Source organism: Sapajus apella, unplaced genomic scaffold (assembly GCF_009761245.1).
Source record: "Sapajus apella isolate SASKATOON/1434 unplaced genomic scaffold, GSC_monkey_1.0 scaffold3, whole genome shotgun sequence".
Classification (NCBI taxonomy): domain Eukaryota; kingdom Metazoa; phylum Chordata; class Mammalia; order Primates; family Cebidae; genus Sapajus; species Sapajus apella.
Genome location: NW_022436943.1, coordinates 34,464,599 through 34,478,192, shown reverse-complemented (window position 1 = coordinate 34,478,192; position 13,594 = coordinate 34,464,599).

The window sequence follows — 13,594 nt, the reverse complement described above, 5'->3', positions numbered from 1 at the left end:
GGGCCTCTGCATTCAATCGTCAGATAATCAAGTTTGATATCCTTTGGTTGCATTGGTTGAACAAAATTCATATCAGATACTCATCTATCTTGATCCTAAGAATTTTGTGCTCTGTAAGTCATATTATGAGTCAAGATCTTGAGCTGCCTATTCTATCTTCCCACTTATTACAGTAATTGCACCCTCTTGCTTTTTATGGTTAGTACCTGGTACCTGACCTGAATTATTTAAGAATTCTGTTATCCCTATGGTTATCAGAGAGCCTAGCTCTGTAATACTGCCTACTCTTAGTACTGGACTATAAAAGACAGCCACTACTGAGTGTCTGGATGATTTTTGCACTCTTCTCACCAGTGTACTCCCTATTATTTTGGTAATTAGAGTGTCATCCAAGCCCTCTCTTGGAACATAGTTGACAGGAAGAATTTTTAATTTAAGGTGGTATAGCCACTTTAGCATGCCCACTTTTTTATATCTTTTGATTTCCTATTACTTTTTCCAAGCTTCCAACAGCAAATCTACCTGCATATTACTAATATCTCTCCAGGGCCTTGTCAGACATTAAGCTTTATATTTTTGGAGACAGCTCATACACTAATAGACATATCCTTATTCAACTTTATTTCTATATACTTTGTTTTAACAAGAGCTATTCTCATATATTCTCTCCCGTCTCCTGCTTGGATTTGGTTATATCCTGTGGTTTCTTCAGAGAAGACACCCTCTTCTCTTTTAGTAAGTCTAATATTTTTCCAGCTGGAATATTTTAACCTTGATCCCAGTAGCAGGAAGAAGATAGAGGGTGAGTATGCTAAGGTGGTAATATATTTTTGCAAGAGAAAATCTCTGCATTATTATTTATTTTTTTTTTTGAGACAGTTTCACTCTTGTTACCCAGGCTGGAGTGCAATGGCGCGATCTCGGCTCACCGCAACCTCCGACTCCTAGGTTCAGGCAATTCTCCTGCCTCAGCCTCCTGAGTAGCTGGGATTACAGGCACGCGCCACCATGCCCAGCTAATTTTTTGTATTTTTAGTAGAGACGGGGTTTCACCATGTTGACCAGGATGGTCTTGATCTCTTGACCTCATGATCCACCCGCCTCGGCCTCCCAAAGTGCTGGGATTACAGGCTTGAGCCACCGCGCCCGGCCTCTGCATTATTTTCAAACAAGTAGAGAATGCTAGATTCAACAGTGAGAATTAAGCCCAGGGGATTAAAAGATGTCTGAGAATTCAAGAATTTGGGGTGTATTGACTCAGTTGTCCCCAAATCAACTTTACTGTCCAATCCTTACCACCTGGAGCCTGGATCTTCAGATATCAAACACACGAGGGTTGAGAATTCTACCACCTCTGGAACTCTGCTTCTTGTATATTTTAAGCTCTAAACTTTGACCTCTGGTTTAGGAGAAGACAGCTTTTTTATCTATTCACTATGGCTTTCAAATGTATTCTTATATTGATTAATTAAAGGCTTTCTTTGTTGTTGTTTTGCAAGCCTCTTTCAACAATGCATCGGTGGCTCTAGTAACAGATAATCAATTCCAAAGTCCTTATAATTTCTCTCAAAAACATTAGATATTGCATAAGCCAATTCATTTTATCACATAGTTATCCCATCCCAATAACTGTAAATTTAAACAATTACAGCAAAAGTGCATGGCAGAACACTTCAGTGCTCTCCGACCATAAATACAGTTCATTGTTAATCAGCTAATGGGAGATATAGCTCTGATATGCTGAGATTTACAACCAGACTGTTTATACGGGTAAACTTTCAGGACATATACCTCTAAGAGGGTAAGGGAAACAAGATTGTGCAGAGGTAGAAGATGAACTGTGACATAGTCCCTCAGCTGTTCCTACAGGAAGTTCTGGAGCTATAGCGACACTTCAGAGTTGTCTCTCATTTAAACAAGGGGCCAGAACTTTATACTTCTTAATGGCTAGTCATTGGATATAAGATACTCCTGGGGGAAGACTGTGACTTTTGTCAAAGACGCTTTCTTCACTTGAGGACAATTACCAGAAAGGAAGATAGCTGAGAGCTCTAGCTGACAAGATTCCTAGAATCTGGATCAAGTCTCTCCTGACAGGGAGCTCTGGGCAACATTAAACAGCAATCCCTACACTGTAATATTAGAAAAGTTCTGGCCGGGTACAGTGGCTCGCATCTGTAATCCCAGCACTTTGGGAGTCCAAGTGTGCATATCACCTGAGGTCGGGAGTTCAAGACCAGCCTGACCAACATGGAGAAACCCCATCTCTACTATAAATACAAAATTAGCGGGCATGGTGGTGCATGCCTGTAATCCCAGCTACTTAGGAGGCTGAGACAGGAGAATCACTTGAACCTGGGAGACAGAGTTTGTGGTGAGCTAAGATCTCACCACTGTGCTCTAGCCTGGACAAGAACAAAACTCAATCTCAGAAAAAAAAAAGAGGGGGAGAAAGAAGTTCTGGCTGCCCTTGTATGAGTCTATTACTACTGTCCTTGCTACTTCTCTTCCATATTCACTAGTACTTAAGGTAGTCAGAAACAGGCTGATTATCTATAGGACAAGAACACTTAAGCCTAAGTTTACTACTATCAGCCTCTCTCTAAGGTAACACTGATCTCAGAAGAAAGGACCATAATGTGAAAAAAATAAAAATGAAAGAAAATAGTTTTTATTTAATTTTATAAAAGTACCTATATTCTGGGCGTTTTGGGTCACACCTGTAATCCTGGCACTTTGCGAAGCCGAGACGGGCAGATCACGAGGTCAAGAGATCGAGACCATCCTGGTCGACATGGTGAAACCCCATCTCTACTAAAATTACAAAGCTTAGCTGGATGTGGTGGCATGTGCCTGTAGTACCAGCTACTTCAGAGGCTGAGGCAGGAGAATCGCTTGAACTCGGGAGGTGGAGGTTGCAGTGAGCCAAAATCATGCCACTGCACTCCAGCCTGGCGACAGAGTGAGACTCTGTCTCAAAATAAGTAAATAAATAAATAAATAAATAACCTATAGCACAAAGATATTCATTATCACATGACTTATAGTAACTTAAAATGAAATAAACAAAACCCCAAACCCTGGATAGACTAAATATAGGTGATTGGTCAACTAAAAGATTCTGTTGAAGAGACATGGGAACTGCTTGTTATGGAACACGAAGAACTGAAGAGAAAAAGAAAGAGAGAGAGATGCCTAAATGCCATCTCTTTATGAATGGACAAGGATTTCATAGAGAAAATAACACAGAGCTAGACACTGGAGAACAAGAAGAGCTGGGAATGAGGAGAGCAAACAACATGGTGGGAAGATGGAATCCCAGTAGCTTAAATGGCCAAACGGCTCTCAGAGAGGGATATCTAGAAATTAACACAGTATCTTCATTGCTGTAGCAAAAATCCTTTTCTCTTTAATAATTCAGTGTGAATTTTTGTAAACAGAAGAAAAGAGCCCTTTTCTTACTTGTCAGTAAGAAAAGGACAGGGCTTTTTACCTAGACTCACATAGTGAGGACAGGAAAAAAAAAATAAGCTTAATGAGAGATCTCTAAACTAGATCAGCATGTAGAGGCCCTGAACCTACATATTCAATAAATAAATGCATTTATTTACTATGAATATGAATATTATTTTATTTTAATTGGAAAGACTATATTCTCATACATGGAAAAGTCTGCAAGAACATGCTTCTTAGTAGAAAATTATATTTGATAATTGGGCAACCATGGGAAAATTAGAGAAAATAGAAAATATTTTATGAAATCTATATTTTGAGAAAACCAAGCGGCAGAGACATTTCTAATGAGGTGTCTATCTATCGAGCTCTGATCTGTCATGCATAGTTTGAATACCATTTATAAAATATGTACCTATGCCTCCCTTTTATGTTAGACCTAAAAGTACACATCTTTGAAGTTTCTATTCTCTGTGGCAAATCTAAACAGCAGGTAAGAATTCCTGCTGTGGTTCACTTAGAAACAGAGAGAATCATAAGTTAACATCATAACAAAGAAGGGCTCAATTTATAAAAGGTAGGCTGGAAAATATATTCTAATAATTTAGTGAGAAGTGTTTTGGCTTTCAAAAGCCTGAGCGTCCACTTGTGTCACCAAAAGACTCAACATTTGAAGAGATAAGTGCAAGAATAGATTTTGCAGTAACTTTTGGTTAAATCAAATATTCCAAGTAACGTGAAAAATAAACCTTTTATAAAGTAGCTATCATTAGATGTTAAGGTTCATATTCACTAGAAGATGTCTTTAGTTTCTAATGTAATTCAAAAATAATAAACACATATCAAAAAGTCTAGCTTTGATCTTTTTTGTGTGTGAGTAGCCTATCAATTTTGATTTGGGAAAGCAGGCCTAACAACTAAGAGTGTAATATAGGAAAATGAAACAAAATTGATTCAAAAACCCATATGGAATTAAAAGATTATCTCTAAGTATACCAGAAAGAAGATCATAAAGAATTCTGATTCTTTTTACATATATGCAACTTACAATCACTAATCATTAGCATTAGTATGTGGACCTTAGAATTACGAATCATCAACAAATGAAGATCCAGTGTGTCACTGACCACCTAAAATAATAATACTTTCACTTCCTTGTGAGGTTAGTACACTCCAATCTCAGATGGCTTTCACTGTTAGAACTCTTGACTTTGTGTTGCACTTAATGGGATTCTTAGATGCCCATGGAGGGTTAATAGTGTGGAGTCTAGAGATGATCCTTAGGAATCGTATAACTCACCACAAGTGACTTTGTTCGCTGAAATTTCAGTTTCCTTGGCTGCACAATAGAAATAATCACAACTTGATAGGTAATAGCAAGAGCTAACTGAGATTTTAAAACAGCCCTTTATTAAGAGTTATAAAAACATATTGATAGAGTAACTACTCTTAGGTGACCTGCAAAATGCCAAATTAAAACTTGAGCTACATAAGAGCAATGTACAAGTAAGGAGGTGAGTTATATAGCTCAAGAATGATTTGCAGATTTCGTTTCATGGTTACTGTTGACAAAATATTTAACAGTTTTTTTTTTTTTATCACTTGCATTTCTCTTTTCCTTTCCTCACTCCTTCTCTTCAATAGACACTAAGTACCAAATATTTCCAAAATTATACTAGATTGTCCCTATACATTATTTTCATAACTATATTGTGAAGTATATAAGTATACACTAGCTAGCACAAATAAGGTGTATCTAAGATCTTGAACTTTTTCTAGTAGTCATTCTCAGAAACAATACATTCAAAAAAACATGTATAGCTTAATGAAAGGAATAATACTTACTCATTAAATGTTTCCAAGCAATTCTTTTAGTTGTATTCAGTAACAAATTTATCTCTCTTTTGCATCCATTCAATAAAAAAAAATATTGAATTGTTGAGAGCTATCATTTTCTCTGTTCACTTTCCTCCTTGGAAGACTTTTCAACCGCAGACCCAACATCCTGGCATTGCTCTTTATATGATATAGTCTTAAGTCCGCTTAGTATTACATCTCTTTCTCTGTGTTAGGCTTCTAGTAATTTGTAGCCTGTTGAAGACAAAATACCTAAAATGTCTCACAATACTTCAGAAGCAAACTGACCGATATTGAGCATCATGTAACTCCAACATCCCTTCTTTCTAGATATTTTTGTACTGAAGGAATATCTGCTATGAATATCAATGTATTTTCTTTGAGATTATATACATACATTCTCCTTTTTTTGTTGATATGTTAATTGCAAATAATCATTTAAATAACAGTTTGGAAACTAAACTTTCAAATTTTTATGAAAAAATAAAAATGCATCACTAACACAGACTTTTCTGTATTCTTCCTGAAACACAGAAGGCTTGCTCCTGCCTCAGGGTCTTTGCCTTTGCTGATTGCTCTCAAAATTCTTGGTCTAGCTGTCTGCATGGCTCACTTAATATCTCCCTTCAGATATTTGGTAAATTGTTGCCTTTTCAGGAATGACTTTTCTGATCACTCCGTTTAAAATTATAAACTCTCATCTTGAAATTTTTCATCTCTTTATCTAACCACTATTATTGTCTAATTTTTAATTTACTCTGCTTATTTTCAGAAATTGACTGTCTTGCCTAGTATTTCAGAAAGTGAGTTCCCCCGATGACTGGAATTTATTTTTCCATTTTGTTCATTGTTTTATTCCCAAAGATACAACAGTGGCAGAAAGAAACAGATGTTCAATAAATATTTAACAAATAAATGCTTTCTTTTGAAAATATGTAGTAATTTCACATCTTGTTTTCATTGAAAAGGAACTCAAAATCTGGTAATTTAAAAAGTGACTGAGTAGCAAACACAATAAAGGAAATTTTGACCCAGTTAATTATAAAACAAAACATGTTATTGTAATACATATAAACATTTCAAAAATGGAATATAGAAGTTTTTGAATTTCAACTTCAGAAGATTGCTCCAAAACCGTTGATGAAAATAAGATTGAAAAGGAAAATGAATGGCTTCTTTGGCAGTTTTCTACTATAAAATCGTATTAAATATAAATTCTAACATTTCTATAAAAAACAACATCACAGCCTGTTTATATAAAATGGAAAAAAAATTGTGATATTCTATTTTAAATCCTTATTGCTAAAAATTTTAATTTTGTAATCAATGCAAAAATCAGTCTGCAAAGTTACCCATGAACATTTATCAGGATTTATCAGTCTGTAAAGTGACCCATGAAAATTTAAGATCATGTTACTTTTCATTTAAATGCCACAAAGTAAAATGTGCCTGCAAATCACAGTTACTAATCTTCCACAAATCCTGTTACTAAAAAAAATTTAATTATCTTTTTTTTCCTTTTACTTCCATGAGGTATAACTGTATTTTAATTATGTTATGTTAAAAAGGTCACCTGATTCTGAATTTCAAATTTAATAACAAAAATAAACATGGTAAAATACAATTTATCTATTCAAATAGGTACTGATGCTTTTTATTTTTTTTTTTAATTGTTGTTGCTTTTGTTACTTGAGCAAAAGGCACAAAATATCAATGACAAATGGACTGCAGGGGAAAAATAAAAGATATTTTTGCTATCTAAATCATAAAATAACACTATATTAAGACATCTTTCTTTCCTCAAGTAAACTATAAAAATTCAGAACTTAAATGTCAAACCTGAATGTTATGGTTCAGATGCATTTGTACTAGATCAGCTAAGTCTTCCTTAAGTTTTGCCATTTTTAAAATACTCTACCTCTTCAAACCAAATGTTTTTGTTTTGTTTTGTTTTGTTTTCAAAGCAATTGTTAAATAAGACATACTTATGGTGTAATATGACCACAATGCTAATAAATAAAAAGTTAAAGATTAACAGCAGCCTCAACCTCAACTGTATACCAAACACTGTGTCTTAATTTTCTTAACAGAATTTGGTGTTCTTTCAGATGAAATGCGTTCCTGTTTTTACATCTAGCCCATGTCTATTTAAACATTAGGCATGAAAATATCTGCATTATTTAGGTAACAGAGAGCTTTGATTTTAAAAAATTCTTTTCACTTTAACTAAGGGCTTCCATGGTATTTTATGTGAGTATTCCAGGTAATACAACCACATCTATTTCTATTGAATTCATGAGAAAAATGAGAGATGAGGAAATGGTTTTCCCCTCCAAATTTTGCTACAAGAAAAGCCAATGCCCTGTGATTGCCCTTATCAGTTATCTTATCCATGTACTTGAAAAGTATTGCACAAATATTTCATCATTTAAAAAAAAATAAGACTGGCTGCAGTGAGGGACTTGATTAGACTTTTTTTTTTTTTTTTTTTAGCAGAAATAGTTAACAAATTCTTTTTTCATTTAATCTTTCAGTTGACATGGCAGCGGGTTTTGCATCAGTGTATCCTATTATTCCAATGGCTATGAGAGGATTCTCACATATTTCTAATTGTTCTTCCAGGCACTGACTCTCCACCCTACACTGGTCAACACCTGCCTGACTTGCTATCTTTTCGTAAGATTGAATAGATGGTTGAGAACCAATAATGAATATTATAAATTTTATTTATTTTCATCAGCACTTATTTTCAGAGAGTGAATAAGAAAAGGCATCAGGGGACCCATTCCTTTGGATTATTTATCGAAGAAAAAGAGAAGTTACCAGGAGGCCAAACTTGGATTAGACAATCACCAGAAAGTGTTTTGATTTGGAAGAAATTCTAGACCACATTGAGTACTTTTTTTTTCAACTTAAATAAGGCATTCACAGTTTATTTTTTCATCCAGTGATGCTGTCCGCTCCAAGGCTCATTGCACACGAAACTTAAATATTCAGAAAATTATCATCATCAAGAGTGTTTACCTGACTAATCATATTTAGGTACAAAAGCAAATGCAAGAAAAAAATCACAGCTGCATTCTCTAAAACAAACTGAAAGGAGATCATGATCTTCAGCACAGTGAATTTTTATAAACCAACCTAGAATTTTGGCCCCAGATGTGAAAATTTAGAAATTTTATATTGGAACTTTCCAAAATCAGCCAGACATTCTTTTTAAAGAAACAATTATACTATTTACAAAATCAGTAGCATATAGAGCCTAGAAGCAACAGCTGCAGAGACTATTAAAAGGACAGAGTGTACTATTATAGCCCTTGTGCAAGAGCTCCAGACTGGGCATCAATCTCCAGGCTATTACTGCATATCTGAACCTACCCTATCAGAAACATTATCTTCATATGAGACGATGTATATGCTCTTGAAATTTTATTCTTACAAGTAAAAATTAAGAAAGTTCAACTAAAATTTGAAAAAAACACATGAGAAATATAGTCTTATATAATATTGCAGATATTTTTCAATAAAATAAATTATTTTTTCTGAATTCTCTACATGCATACTGAGGGGTGTGTGTGTGTGTGTGTGTGTGTGTGTGTGTGTGTGTGTGATAACTAGATTTCAAGACTCTCATCAATCACCAGTAACAGAGGCTAATACGTTGCCAAAGCCAAACAGATAACCTTTATTTTAAAACTCAAAACCAATGTACAAAAGCTACTGTGAGGAAGTAGGCACCCCAGCTTGGTGCAAGAAAAGGAATTCCACTTGTATAAAGAACCTAGCTCTCTGTTAATATATATTATTATATATTATTAAGGCCCTTATTTGGGCTTGATAGGTGAATATTGTGTTAAAACTGCCCTACAATCCTTATAAATGTATACACAGGGCCACACCAAATGAGATACCGTTCTAAAAAATTAACATAATTGTTAATTTAGTATTTAATGCATCTCATTTTTCTTCTTAATTCACTTCCATTCCATGCTGTACTTTCAAACATTTTAATTGAGTCCCACTGCCCCACAAGCCAAGGAACTTGCTGATCAGCATCATCTTTGGAGTAATAGTTATTTATGCTTATTTATCAAACAGTTATATATTTATTTTAATAGTTTAGTTTAAAAGCATGAAATGAAATGTGTTTTTTCTTATTAAAATAACTTAGGTGAAAAGAAACAATTTTATGGACATCTACTACACAGGTAAATCATATAATAATAGTCTACTAAAACAGTATATTGGTATAGAGGTTTAACATATTTCCTTATAGTTTACAGTGCAATTGTACAGTTAGATCAAAAACTGATGAAATTTCATTTTGTCTTAAAAATGAAAAATATTTCCCTTCATCCTTGAAAAGGAAGACTTTCTGTCCAAAATAACTGTCACCTTTCCCTGAGATAATAACACAATCCATGAGCATGTTATTCATTTTCATCCATTCTTTTATATATGCAACCATTCATTCAACAAATTTTACTGTGGGCTTGTTATGTGCCAGACACTGTATTATGCAATAAATGTCCTATAATGAATGGATTCAGGGGGAAAAGGACTGTTGGTAAAAGACAATCATAATTAACCAGGGTTCCAGTAGATTCTTCTTCCTAATGTGGGGTGTCTGTGTTTGTGTGTATGTGTATACACATGCTCGTATTTACAGAGCAGATTTAATGTGAAAAAAGCTTGCTTTTTAAAGGCACACCATAAATTTTTAATCTAACACCTGCTACTTATTACCTGAGCCATTATGACTATATGACTTAATATCTTTAAATCTTATTTTCAGCAATAAAATTGATATGTAAATCATCTCATAGGATTGTTGTGACAATTAAATCTATTAAGTATGTAAATTACTTAGAGAAGTAGATAGAATATATTAATTGGTATATAAGGGATATCTGTTATGGTTTTGAACTGTGTATTCAGTATTATTTAGCTGTGATCGTTAGTTTTATGTGTCAACTTGGTTAGGTTATACTATCCAGTTATTTAATCCAATACTAATCTTGACATTGGTGTAAGCATATTTTATAGCTATGACTAATGCCTACAATCAGTTGATTTTAAGTAAAGATTATCCTGGATAATATGACTGGGCCTCATCTAATTAGTTAAAGGCCTTAAGAGCAAAATTCTAGATTTTTGCAAGGCAAGAAAAAATTATGTTCGAGATACCTACATTAACTCCTGCCTGAGTTCCCAGCCTGCCTGCCTGCTATACAAACTTTTAAACTTAACAGTCCCCAAAATCAGGAGAGCTAATTCCTTAAAATGAATCATACCTCCCTGAGACTGGGTAATTTATAAAGAAAAGTGATTTAATTGACTCACAGTTCCTCATGAATGGAGAGGTCTATGAAAACTAACAATCATGGAGGGAGTTGAGAAAGAGAGAATGAGGAACTGCCACATACTTATGAGGAGCATCAGATCTCATTAGAACTCACTCACTGTCACAAGAACACCATGAGGAAAACACCTCTCATCACGTTCCTCCCTTGAAATGTAGGAATTACAATTTGAGATGAGCTTTGGGTGGGGGGACAAAACCAAACCATGTCACTTACCATGATTAGATAAAATATATTTTGTTCAGTAATTATATAGTCTTCTATAATGTATTATAATACTTAAATCAACCTGTTAATATAGTCTTAACTTATTTATACATACATTTTGTTGTAATGGTAAATAAGATATGTCTATTTCACTTTAAATTCTAATATTGTTGAAATAAAATGTTTTATTTTACATAATGTAACATGTAATCATTTGGATAAATTATTAATTTCAATATATAGCCTCACTTGCATTTTCTGCAGAAATTTATAGATCTTCTAGGATTTTCTTTTTTTTTTTAATTCATCACTGTGGTTTTAATTTCCTTTTTCTTTTTCTTTATTTTTTTATTTTATTATTTATTTATTTATTTCTATATTATTGCACTTTAGGTTCTGGGTTACAAGTGAACAACATGCAGGATTGTTGCCTACGTACATACATGACAATGTGGATTGCTGCCTTCATCCCCCTTCACCTTTATCTGGCATTTCTCCATGTTAACCCTCTCCAACCTCCCTACCCCCTGCTGTCCCTCCCTTTGTCCCCCTCAACAGGCCCCAGTGTGTGATGCTGCCCTCCCTGTGTCCATGTGTTTTCATTGTTCAACACCTGCCTATGAATGAGAACATGTGGCGTTTGATTTTCTGCTCTTGTATCAGTTTGCTGAGAATGATGGTTTCCAGGTTCATCCATGTCCCTACAAAGGAAACAAACTCATCATTTTTTTTTATTGCTGCATAGTATTCCATTGTGTATATGTGCCACATTTTCCCTGTCCAGTCTAACAATGGGCATTTGGGTTGGTTCCAGGTCTTTGTTATTGTAAACATTGCCGAAATGAACATATATGTGCATGTGTCTTTATAATGGAATGATTTATAATCCTTCATATATATACCCAGTAAGGGGATTGCTGGGTCAAATGGAATTTCTATTTCTAAGTCCTTAAGGAATCGCCACACTGTCTTCCACAATGGTTGAGCTAATTTACACTCCCACCAACAGTGTAAAAGTGTTCCTATTTCTCCACATCCTCTCCAGCATCTGTTGTCTCCAGATTTTTTAATGATCGCTATTCTAGCTGGTGTGAGATGGTATCTCAATGTGGTTTTGATTTGCATTTCTCATGACCAGTGATGATGAGCATTTTTTCATATATTTGTTGGCCTCATATATGTCTTCTTTTGAAAAGTGTCTGTTCATGTCCTTCACCCACTTTTTTTTTGCTGTACTTTAGGTTCTGGGGTACGTGTGCAAATCATGCAGGATTGTTGAATAGGTACATACATGGCAATGTGGTTTGCTGCCTCAATCCCCCTGTTACCTATACATTTTATTGTTATAATTATTTATATATGTATATCATTGGCTGGTATCTCCATTAAAATATTCAACAGATGACGCCGGGCACGGTGGCTCAAGCCTGTAATCCCAGCACTTTGGGAGGCCGAGGCAGGTGGATCACAAGGTCAAGAGATCGAGACCATCCTGGTCAACATGGTGAAACCCCGTCTCTACTAAAAAAAAAATACAAAAACGTTAGCTGGGCATGGTGGCGCGTGCCTGTAATCCCAGCTACTCAGGAGGTCAAGGCAGGAGAATTGCCTGAACCCAGGAGCAGAGGTTGCAGCGAGCCAAGATCGCGCCATTGCACTCCAGCCTGGGTAACAAGAGTGAAACTCCGTCTCAAAAAAAAAAAAAAAATTCAACAGAAAGGAATGGAATAACATTAAGAAGATTCAACATCATAAAATTGTATTTCTGTAAATATTACTTTAAAAAATTCAAATCCATAAAATGAAACTGAATTACAATAAAAAATTGAAAATCTCATTATTTTTGGTTTCTAATTTTATTCAATTGATATTCAACACATGTGTGATAATTATTCTTGGAAATTTGCTGTGTCTTATATTCTATACATCACATAGTGAATTATTTAGTTTATATATTAGTCCATTTTCACGCTGCTGATAAATACATATCCAAGACTGGGCAATTTATGAAAGAAAGAGGTTTAATTGAACTTACAGTTCCAAATGGTTGGGGAAGCCTCACAATCATGGTGGAAGGCAAGGAAGAGCATGTCTTACATGGATGGTAGCAAGCAAAGAGAGCTTGGGTGGGAAAACTCCTTATAATAACTATCGGATCTCATGAGACTTACTCACTATCATAAGAACAGTTGGGAAAGACCTGCCCTCAAGATTCAATTACCTCCCATTAAGTCCCTTCCACAAAAAATGGGAATTTAAGATGAGATTTGGGTGGGGACACAGCCAACCTATATCATTCAGCCCCTGGTCCCTCCCGAGCCTCATGTTCTCACATTTTAAAACAAATAATCCCTTCCCAACAGTGCCCCGAAGCATTAACTCATTTCAGTATTAACTCAAAAGTTCAGTCAATAGTCTCATCTGAGACAAGGCAAGTCTCTTCCACCTATGAGCCTGCAAAATCAAAAGCAAGTTAGTTACTTCCTAGATGTAATGGGAGCACAGGTATTGGATAATACATTCAAAATGGGACACATTGTCCAAAACAAAGGGATACAGGCTCCATGCAGGTCCAAAATCCAGCAGGGCAGTCAAATCTTAAAGCTCCAAAATGATCTCCTTTGACTCTATGTCTCACATCCATGTCATGCTGATGCAAGAGGTAGGCTCCCATGGTCTTGAACAGCTCCACCCCTGTGGACTTGCAGTGTATA